General features: G+C 34.4%; 1 long non-coding RNA gene across 2 annotated transcripts; it reads left to right on the top strand.

The window, feature by feature from the left end:
- Positions 1-7,913: 7,913 nt before the first annotated feature.
- LOC134250258 (uncharacterized) lies at positions 7,914-11,670 on the top strand. 2 transcript variants are annotated; one of them, XR_009988453.1, is made up of 5 exons: positions 7,914-8,096; positions 8,438-8,509; positions 9,317-9,428; positions 9,770-9,900; positions 11,256-11,670. It is a non-coding gene; the product is annotated as an uncharacterized LOC134250258 (long non-coding RNA). The 2 variants fall into 2 exon arrangements; XR_009988452.1 differs by having other exon boundaries at positions 11,246-11,670.
- Positions 11,671-12,093: the final 423 nt, after the last annotated feature.

The raw sequence follows: 12,093 nt of genomic DNA, 5'->3' as shown, positions 1-12,093 counted from the left end.
TTACAGGTGCTTGAAATTCAAGCACATACTTTGTTGAGGCATGCCATCTTCCTAATCTGCCCATATGTGAACGTCGTAACTTAAAGCTGAACACGACTCGTAAATGGGCATACGCCATTTTTGATATCATTATCTACGATACATCAACACTCGTCGCATTCGTTACACCTGACTGCTTTATTGTCACGGGTATCGGCGTGGAATGTCGACCCGTGTTCGTGTTGATTATTAACTTGGATTATCTTGTTTGCATTTTATTAGGTCACCTGAGTCACCTATTGCTATCCGTTTTCGTCCTTCGTCTTGTGTCGTGCGTTAACATGCTACGGTTCCGTAATTTTTCCCGTTGCTATAAGTAACATTTTCTGTGGAAAGACATAGTACAAGTTAAACAAAAACTCCCTGCAATATACTGGACTATAAAACGACAAATTGTGTTCCGTATATTGTATGTTTTATTCCATAAACAATAATTGTATATTTACCAAGTGTAAAATTTGGGACGAGGTCGGTAATTAGTGACACCCGAAATTCCTCGATATCTTGCACTCCCAAGTCACACTTATAATGTTCATTATTGTTTTGTTTATGCTTGTATAAGTCCATCAGCGACAAGTATTATGAATGTTTCCCTCGGTAATTATCCGCGCCCTAGGGTGCGTGTTTCCTTTCGTCGGATTCATCGGCATGGCAGCATAACATGGCTTCTTTGCTCTAACAAAGATTGCGGGTATTTTCACTCTGCCGTGACGTCACGACAATCGAGCCCGACGTCATTATAAACCAGAGCAAATAGTCAGTACTTCACTTCGACTGCTAGAATCATATCGCCAGCATGTCTGGGAGTGATAGTCGATGGGTAATTAATTTTACATAATTTATTAATTAATTTTTGGGAGCTGATGAATTTTGTGACATATTTTATTATTACTTTTTACTATTTATATTGAATTAGTCTTTGGGAGAAAGTTAGTGGGAGGTAAAATAACTCTCCCATAGCTATATCTGATTATAATATAATTGTATTGCAAAGAACCCCCAATAGTTTTGGGAAGAGATAAATAATTTTTATGCTTTTGTAAATTTATATATTATTTCCTAATACATAAACCTCCCATTTAAGAATATTTTATTCCCATTCTGGAGGAAAATAATAATTCTACGGGTAAGAAATAGGGATAAACATTCAATGAGATCGTGCAAATTAAATATAACAAGCAATAATAAATTCTTATAAACTTTAATCCTGACTCATAGTTCTTTGTCCAGTATACAGAATTGGGAGACCCACAAGTTGTCTCAAGGGAGAAAACCCCTGAACGGCAACATTGGTGTCAGAAGTGGGATCTATAAATTTTAATTCCCATTATCTGATTGGACATAAGACAATTAATTAAATAAGTAAATTTTAGTAACATAGTATAAATAAGTACTCTCAAGAAAAAAATGTCACGGGATAGTAGTCATTTAGAAGATTCGGGAGAAATTGTTTTCAATCCAAGAGTCCCGGTAGAAGTAGAAAATTTTTCCCATGAAGAAATCTGTCAAGATGAATCTTTGTCAAATCATACATCAGCTCCCGGTGGTTCTGAAAATATAAATGAACTTTTGTTAAGAGCAGTTGAAGGTTTGAAAAGGGATGTTCTATGCATGAATCAAAATTTTGAAGAACAATTATCACAAATGAGACATGAGTCCCATCAATTACATGGGAGGTTGTCGTCACTTGAACATCATGGGGAAGCTATTGGTCCACATAAATATGGGAACTGTTCTGAAAATCCCAGTCAATCACCATTTCTAGGGGCTGGGGAGAGATTTGAACCTTTCGAGAACCCAATATCCCCAAATTCAAGCTAGGGTGAACAGAAATGACAATAGGGTACATTCTCCCAATCAAGTAAAACCAACAGTCTCAATAAAGCCACAAACATATGATGGGGTGGAAGATTTTGAAGATTACTTAGCCCAATTTCAAGTGTTAGTAGAACTGCATGGTTGGGATTATAGGACCAAATCTTTGTATCTTGCTAGTAGTTTAACTGGGAATGCAAGGGCAATTTTAGGGGAGCTCAATTGAAGCTCAGATTAGGGATTTTGATTCTCTGGTTAAGGTTCTCAGTATGCGTTTTGGATCAGTGGAAAGGTCAGAGATGTATCGTGCAAGACTAAAAAATAGGATAAAGGGAGAAAAAGAGTCCCTATCAGAATTAGCTCAGTCAATCAAGAAATTAATCAGACAATCCTACCCAACTGCTGATCCTAACCTTACAAATATTTTAGCCCTAGATCATTTTATTGACGCTCTCCCACACCCGGATATGCGCCTTAGAATTCGGGAGGCAAGACCCAAAGATATTGGGGAAGCTGAAATTTTAGCAATTAGGTTAGAGACACATAAAATGGCAGATGCCCAAAGAGGAAAGCCAGTCCATGTTGTCACTTCAAACACTGACTCCCAAAACCATCCCAGCAATAAAAATGAAGATTTAATTGTTTCTATGTTAAAAGACATAAAAGACTCTTTGTCAAGTTTGAACAATTCAGGGCAAAAGTCCCAAAATTATGGGAGATCCCGGGAAAACAGATTTTCAAACAATAGTCCCAGACAGTTTCATAACAATTGGGAACATGACAGATATGGGTCAAGAAATGGTTATGGAAATAGATCTAATCAGGGGAATCAATACTCCCAGACGCCATCCCCTCATAGAAATGACTCAGGTTTTCAAAGACAGGGAAACCATCAAACGTCGAATTCATGGGGCGGAAATCGGCACGAATTGGGAACAAGCCCCAGAATAAACCATTAAATAATTGTACAAGGGTTGGTCCGGTATCAAATAAGTCTATGAAAAGTCAAAATAGGGAGTTAGAATGTAAACCTCAAAATGAACAAAATCTCAAAAGTATTTTAGTGGGAGATGTTAAAGAAAGAGATGAGGGAATTTTTATATCAGGGAAGATAGAAAATGTTAAAACAACAATATTAGTAGATACCGGATCCAGTGTGACTATTATAAGCCCCAAATTATTTGAAAAAATTCAATCAGTAGAAGAGTCAAGTGTAAAATCTTGTAGTGTGAAATTAAGATCAGCAAATGGAGAAGACATCCCAGTTGTGGGAGAGAGTCTTCTTAAATTTAGTCTTAGGGATATTGAAATTTCCCATACAGTGATTGTTGCAAACATTCAGAACAAATGTATTTTGGGTGTAGATTTTATGAAAAAGTTTTCATGTGAGATTTGTTTGAAGAAAATGAAATTTGTGATTCAGGGAGAAGAAATCCCTTGTTTTAGTGATGCAAATAGTGTAGTCCATTGTTGCAGGGTTCTTTTACTAGAAGATATAGTGATTCACCCAAACTGTGAATTTATTGCCCCTGCTAGGATAGAAAGTCCCAATTTTCAACAGGGTACAGCCATAGTGGAACCCTCAGATAAGTTTATGGGAAAATATGAATTGTTGATTTCAAAAACTTCGGTAGAAGTAGATGAGGAAAATGTCCCAGTACGTTATATGAATTTAGGTGACGAAAGTTTAAAGTTACACAAGGGTAGTGTAGTAGCCTCAAATAGAAAGGGTTGAAGATATAGATAGTGGGGAAGTAGTGAAGAACATAAGTACTCATTGTAATGGGAAAGACTCCCAGATGCCCAATCATTTACAGCAAATTTTAGATAGGGTCCATTCTAGTGTTAGCTCTGAAGAAAAACAGAGATTAGAAAAACTTTTAAGGGAATTTCAAACAAGTTTCTCCCTTTCATCACCTGACATGGGTTCAACAGATTTAGTAGAGCATAAGGTAAATACGGGAAATGCACTCCCGATTAAACAACCTCCTAGACGTATTCCTCTAGCTGAAATGGCTGAGGCCAAGAAGGAAATAAATGATATGTTGGATAGGGGGGTGATAGAGACATCAGACAGTCCATGGAGTTCTCCCATAATCCTGGTTAAGAAAAAGGATGGGACAATCCGGTTCTGTATAGACTATAGAAAGTTAAATGATGTCACTATTAAGGATAGTTATCCCATACCTAGAATTGATACAACATTAGATGCCCTGTCAGGTTCAAAATGGTTTTCTACGATAGATCTTAAGAGTGGGTATTGGCAGGTGAAAATGTCACCTGAAGATAAACCCAAAACAACTTTTTCAATCCCAGGGGGAAGACACTGGCAATTTTTAAACATGCCATTTGGTTTATGTAATGCGGGAGCAACTTTTGAAAGGCTAATGGAAAGGGTTTTATCAAATCTTTCTTGGAAAATATGCCTTGTCTATTTAGATGACATAATAATATTGTCTAAAACGTTTGAAGAACACATTGAAAATTTAAGAAAGGCTCTTGGACGACTGAGGGAGTCTTATTTGAAAATGAACCCAAAGAAATGTATGTTGTTGCAAAAAGAAGTTCCCTTTCTGGGATACATTGTTAGTGAAAATGGGATAGCCACTGATCCCTCAAAGATTGACTCAGTCAACAATTGGCTCATTCCTAGATATGTTAAGGAAGTTCGAAGCTTCTTAGGTCTTCGTTCATATTATAGGAAATTTATATACAAATTCTCAGATATGGCTAGACCATTACATAAACTTACAGAAGCAAATAGGAAGTTTATATGGGATAATGATTGCAATGTAGCATTTGACAAGCTAAGGCGAGCATTAACTATTTCTCCCATTCTTTCCTATCCTAATGAAGAAGGCCTATTCATTTTAGATACTGATGCCTCTAACATAGGTTTGGAAGCCGTTCTTTCCCAAGAGCAAGGGGGAGTAGAAAAAGTTATAAGTTATTATAGCAAGACATTCAGTTCTGCTGAACGTCGTTATTGTGTCACTAGAAGGGAGTTACTAGCTATTGTAAACTCAATAAAGCACTTTCACCACTATTTATATGGGAAGACATTCAAAGTAAGAACAGATCATGGGTCCCTCACTTGGTTGTTAAATTTCAAAAATCCAGAGGGCCAAATAGCACGTTGGTTCGAATTTTTGTCTTCATACAATTTCAAAATTGAGTACCGGGCAGGTCGCACTAATAACAATGCGGACGCTTTGTCCCGCAGACCTTGTCTCATGAGAGATTTTGACTGTAAGCATTGTAGTAAAGCAGAAGACAAATTTTCATTTGACCAACAAACTTGCAAAATGAACCTCCCATGGAAAACCAAAGCCAAGTAAAGAGGGAAATAATTTCTGAAATTAAACAAAGTGATCTAACTGCTAGTCCCAACATACTGTAAACCAATTATTATACGTGTCATTTTTTATTCGCGACTGACCGCCAGAGAACTTATCCGCGACGATTAATTTCCGCGAACGAGTGGTCACATTTTTTTTTATTTCCACGAGTATTTTTGAATCAAATAAAATTTTTATATCCGCCCATAAACTAGGTAAAATGGTAGCGTGCGATCTGCTTACGCATTATTCAAGACATTCTGTCCATTTAAAATCTTATATCCGCCCCTACAGTAGATAAAATGTTTACCATACGTCATGCGCATTTTCACAACGCTCAAACAAAAATCGGGGGAAAATCTAGGAGATTAAAATTAATTTCAAACTCTCAATTGTAAAAGTGCCTCATACTAATTGGGTAATCGACGCTTTCTAAGATCTACACAGCCAAGGAGCAATTATTATAAATGGTTGGGACAGAGCAGGACTGGGCCATAATTAGCCATAATTAACCAGGCTCTCTCTGACTCGTCTGTAACAATTAATGAACAATAATAACACAAGCTGAAATGATTATTGACATTTTAATCATTTTTAGACAAATAGTTTTAGATTTGCCATTCGTTTTTATTTTTTCTGAATGTTTGTAATTAAATTTCAACTGCTTCTTGTACACTAACAGTAAAGTTTTTTCGTGATTACTTGTTGAACCGTCGGGATCGGTATTGAAAAAAGGGCAAATAACTCTAAATAAATCATGATATAGGAATATAATGAACAACTGGTTCGCGACGATAAATATCCGCGAGCAGAGGTTACTCGCGGAACTCGCGGATATTTATCGCACGCGTATAATACTTGGTTTACAGTAAATAGTTTCGTACCTAAAAACTGTGCTGTTACCACAAGGTCCAAGGGAAATTCTCCATCCACTGGGATAAGCCCTACAAGACAAGAAGAAACTAAAATACTTCTAGAAAATGACAAACCAGAAAACAGTATTAAGGCTTTACAAAGTAAAGACTCAGATCTAAGGGAAGTAAAAAAAAATGGGTCAAAGCTAAACAAAAACCCCTTTGGGAAGACATTTCCCATCTGAGTGAAACATGCAAATATTACTGGGCAAGATTTGATTCTCTCCATTATATAGATGATTTGTTATATCATAAATGGGAAAGCGTGCAACCAAAATTTCAAACTATTTTCCCAAAATCTATCAGTGGGAAAGTATTGAAAGATATACATTTTAATATAACGGGCGGTCACTTGGGGTTCAATAAAACTCTGTCAAAGGCCCGAGATAAATATTTCTGGCACAAGATGTCCCAAGATATAAAACAATTTTGTAAAAGCTGTGATAAATGTGCAGCTAGAAAAATCTAATAAATTCCCAAAGGCCCAGTTACAAAAATACCTGGTTGGTGCTCCGATGGAAAGATGGGCAGTGGATATATTAGGTCCTTTACCAATGACTCACAAGAAAAATTCTTATCTTCTAGTTGTGGGAGATTACTTCACCAAATGGGTTGACGCCATCCCTATTAGAAATAAGAAATCAGTTACTGTAGCTCAAAAATTAATAAATCATGTAGTCTCCGTTTTTGGAGTCCCAATGCAAATTCATTCAGATCAAAGGCAGACATTTGAATCTGATGTTTTCAAAGAAATGTGTAAAATACTGGGTATAGACAAAACCCGAACTACTTCCTACAGACCTCAGTCTGATGGGATGATAGAAAGGGCAAATAGAACGATTGAAAATATGCTCTCAGCATTTGTTAGTAAAAATCAAAAAGATTGGGATGACTTGATACCCTTACTCATGTTGGCATATCGATCTTCTGCTCATGAGGCCACGGGAGTAGTATAAGGCGTCTCGCTAGCCCGGAAGTGACGTCATAACCGGAAGTGGTTTAAACCAAAAGTGGATCGAAATGGGCTAGCCGGAAGCGGAAGTGGTTTAACCCTACGTGGTCTAGCGGAAGTGGGCCCTAGCGGAAGCGGAAGTGGGCTAGCCAGAAATGTCCTAGCCGGAAGCCGGCTGGATGACCGGGTCAACTGAGTGCATCCCCTGGGGGATAGCCGGATCAACTCAGTACAGTCCCCCTGGGGGATAGCTGGGTCAGGAGAGTGTAGATTTGGGGGGATAGGTGGGTTAATTCATTACATATAGTCCCCCTTAAATACTGGGTGTTTACACTGTGTTTACATTAGTACGTTGGTACTACGTTTTGTTTATGCTAACTATACAGGTAAATGCGCCGTGTGCAAAAAACATTTCAAGAATGTCATTATGACGTCACGCTTCACAGTCTAGACAGTCCTATAACCGGTTCAAACTGGTTTTTTACTGAAAACAATAACAACCTGGATTTTTTACTGAAAACAATAACAAATAACACACACACAAGACAGATTATAACAAGAATCAATACGTTTTACCTGCGTTTTTATACCTGTTTGCATCACCTGTAAAGAACCGTGTGCAAAACATTAGGGTCGTGTGCAAAAGAAATATACCTTTTACCTGTGTTTCCTTATATTCCTCTTTGCATCCTCTATAAAGTGCCGTGTGCAAAAAGTACGATAAAACTTACCTATGCATTGTGACGTCATCCATGTCAGCGAGCTACCCTATGCATTATGACGTCATACACTTGTAAAATTAAAGTTTCATTTTCACTTTTGTTTCTAAGAAGTCAACTTAGATTTTCAAAAAATGTAAGACTATCTTTTGTTTTTCCTCTCTTTTACTTTGATGATTGTTATGTTATGAAGCTTTCCTTGTATAAAGCTCAATTTCTCCATGACCACGGAAGTAAACATCCTGATGCATTCTTGTCATGTGAATGTTGAGAGCGTGTTCATTTTTGAAATCTCCTTTCTGACAGACATATTCTACAGGTAAGTCTGTCTTATTTTTGTTTACATTTCCTATATGAAGGCCATCTAAATGTATTTAATCATTATTATGTAAAGTTCTATTTTGAATGTAAATACTGTATTTATCCTCATTTCATGTGATTTACAGTTATATAACCTGCACGTAACTCAGAGTGCATTTAATATTTCTATGATGGGTCATTCTATGATTGAATTTCAATCAGAAAAATATTCACTAAATTTTGGTAAAATACATGGTATCTTTTACATTTCTGTCCCTTTTGTCTGTAAATTATTGCTTTACTTACATTGTAAAATGAGGTTAATTGTGTATCACTGAATATTGTATGATTTTTTTTCAGGATCAGCTGAGATGTTATTTCACTGGATTATTTAATGGATAGGCTTATTGGGCATATATTTGGATATCTCTGGTAAGTTTGTCTTGTTTTTTTTTAATTGTTTATACATTTCCTATGAAGGTCATCTTTGCATTTAAGCATGATTATATGGTTTAATTTAATTACTGTGTAATACTTATGTGATCTGTTGTCTCTAACATTCATATAAGAACACTCTTATTTAACCTAAAATATATTAACACATGATTAAGGGATCTTCAGAATATTAATAAGGCCTTTTGTATAAATTATATAATTTCATAATTCATTATGTATGTTACCCATGGAATTCAGACTCACTAAATGGTGATCAAAGAGATATTAATTAGGAATCTAATAAGAGAAAAGGAAGGAATTTACAAAAGATTAATCCTAAGTTATTTACTTTTTGTTTTGATTCTAAATATGTGTGATATATGTCATACATATTATTTTCATTTTCACTTCTGTTTCTTAGTAATGAGCCTTTCAAAAAAAATGAAGGACTACATGTTGTACTGTGATGATGCTAAAAAATATATATATATATTTTTCTGTATGCATTACTGATAGCTATTAAACCAAAATTGAATCTGCTGTTAATAAAAAGTCTTTTAGTGTCTAAATAATTAATTTGATAATCATTTTATTTGTGATATCAATACAGTAATTGTGCTTGTTTATTATCTATAAATAACATGATGAACTTTTCTCATCTCGAGTTAATGTTAAAAACAATTTGTTTTGAGTCTAAAAACAAATATTTTCATGATCTTTTTTGGTATTGTACATGTTGTATTTAAACATGCATTGTTTCATGCAGTACTCTGTCATATTAACAAAATGCTTTTATTTCTACAGTCATCAACATGGAATGTATGACTTCATCTTTATACAGTCGGGTTCGGGTTCGGCGGCCATGGCGAATCTCGGCAAGATTTTACCCCAGTGAAAAAGGCTTGTAATCCACAGTGTAGGTCTTTTAAAGTTGTTTCACATTGTTTATGATTGTGATTATGTTATCACTCACCTATATGTTTAATGTCAGCTATGCTAAATAACCCATTTCTGTGTAATTTGAGAGAATGTTTTTGTCATGTGCTTAAAGTATGGCCTGCTATTCATGTCATCATTTAAAGTCTATCCTAAATAAATCTGTCTTAAAAAATACATTTTACAAATGACATTTAATATGATTAGAGTATAGGAATCCATATATATATATAAGAGATATTATTTTGCATTACATTTATAAGAGGCATTGTCTCATGTAATTTAAATCATAATAACAAAAATGGGTTTTATTTTCTGCAGTCCTCAACCTGGAAGATATGTTTTGTTCCTAACCATCTATAATCCATTCTCTATGAAGTGAAGCCTGGCTGCTGGTCTTCCTTTGGAAATACACAGTTTGTCAATCAATATAGAAACACACAAACTTGAAGGTAAAGTTTCAATGAGATACAATTGTAACTTTTATTTATTTATTTTTTTGTTACATATGCATGTTTATATTTTGGAATTGATAAGTAAATGATATTTGATTTTTTAAATAAAGAGGGCTTGGTGGTCATGGTCATGTTTAAACCATATTGATATCCTTCACAAGAAAAGGCATAAAAATATACATGATCAAATTTTAAAACTAAAATGTATGAAGTTTTTCTTTGCCAAATGATAGTTAACAGCTAAAGATAGCATATCTATAGAATAAGTTAAATATGGCTAATTTGTTAACCCCCAGTTTCCTTAATAGCATAGTTGGTAAAGATAGCAAGTTTTCACTTCAATTGCTGGTGAATTCTGAATTTTCCATTTAATATTAACATTATATCACAGGGAAAGAATACTATAATGTGGTTCATTAGGATGACCAGAAAAGAAATCTTAATGACCCTTATGACTATGTATAAAGTCTGTAACCTTATAACTGATGTAAGATGATCTGATTGTTTGGAATTAAAATTTCCTGGTGTTTCTATTACCCAAGATCTTCTTATGAGTGCATGGGACTGTTGTAACCCTTCTCCTGTTTATAAAAATAATACCTTGGAGCATGACACTTTATTCATTTAAGGTACTTTCAATATCATTTCTATGAGTTTGTGTTCTTTTTCTTTTTAATAATCTAGTGTTATATCTCCTTTACCCTCATTAATATGCATGCTTCCAAAATCATTATAGATCTGTCTGTATAGTTTCTTCAGCTCTTTGAACACAAATACCCTGATTCAAACTTTTGAGGTAAACATCATGGAGACATCATAAATGATTATCAGAGTGTATATATCACAATCTTGACCATAAGGTCAATTAAAATGGTCAAAAGCACAACAAATGAAAGTGAAAACTTTCTTATCAGAATACATAATTTTGTAATAGTAATTCTTACCTTCTTTTGGTAATAAATGGTTATATTCTTCATTAGCTTCTTCTGCAATCAAGGATCTTTCTATGTAATCTCTGACAACATTAGGATCACCCTTTTCTGGACATAATTGGTTATATTCTTCTTGAGAAATGATCTCAATAATGCTATCTCTTTTTATTTTAACTGGTATACCTCTGTCTACATCTTTCTCTGAAAGAACTCTCTTTTCAAACTGAATTTTACTCATTCCTTTACTCTTTTCTTTACTGGATGTGTTACCCATGGTTAATATGAAAAGTCAAAATGTGATATTACATCTTGTATTTATAACCCTTTTTTGTCTATATTTAGAATTCCATCAAGCTTATATTACATAACAATTTTTTTTTTTCAACTAAGACATTATTTTTATTTTCCAGGATATTCTAGTGAGGGCTTATGGAAATGATCTATGTCTACTCTCAGAATGGTGAAAGACTATCAGATTATGCAAAGACTAACAGGATATCCTCTCTTGGAACACTGAAACAAGAAAATCAAACAGGAGGTGGATGGAGGATTTAAGAAGCATGGTGAAAGACTATCAGATTATGCAAAGACTAACAGAATATCCTCTCTTAAAACACTGAAACAAGAAAATCAAACAGGATGGAGGATTTAAGAAGCACATAGATAAATATGATTTCCAACCAATTTAAGTACGGTCATAGACTGTGGTTTACAGGATGACAAAGAAAGGACCCAGGATTGTATCTTTTACTGTCAGACACTGACTATGGATAATGTGTAATTATTTATCAGACTGAGATCTAGTCAAATCAAGTATTGAAAATATGATTTTCTGATAGCACTCTTTATAATTTCATGACCTCAAAGTCATCTAAATGTAACTTTTAACTTCATGTTGAAGACTGTTGTTATGTATGATTTTTATACATTGGATTTTTTTTTTCATATATATACACAGATGTTTAAAAGCTATATATTATTAACTTATATATATCATGTTTATTTTGATTTATATCTCATAAGACCCCCAATAAAGATGCAAGTTATAATTTGGTTTAATAATATCTTGAATATCTTGAATATCTTTATCATACCATATTGTACATACTTATTACATATAGAATGGTTGTATGAATACACTTTGTTGTTTTGGACACTTTTTCAATGTCAAAGCATAAGATTGAGATGACTTCTTTGACAATAATTTGTAACTTACAAACTTCACATCATAAGTAAAGAATGAATAGGAGATTTTCTA

The sequence above is a fragment of the Saccostrea cucullata genome, unplaced genomic scaffold (assembly GCF_032062105.1).
Source record: "Saccostrea cucullata isolate Sc308-1 unplaced genomic scaffold, CSIRO_AGI_Scuc_v1 ctg3550, whole genome shotgun sequence".
Taxonomy (NCBI): domain Eukaryota; kingdom Metazoa; phylum Mollusca; class Bivalvia; order Ostreida; family Ostreidae; genus Saccostrea; species Saccostrea cuccullata.
This window is presented reverse-complemented; position numbering and strand designations above follow the sequence as displayed.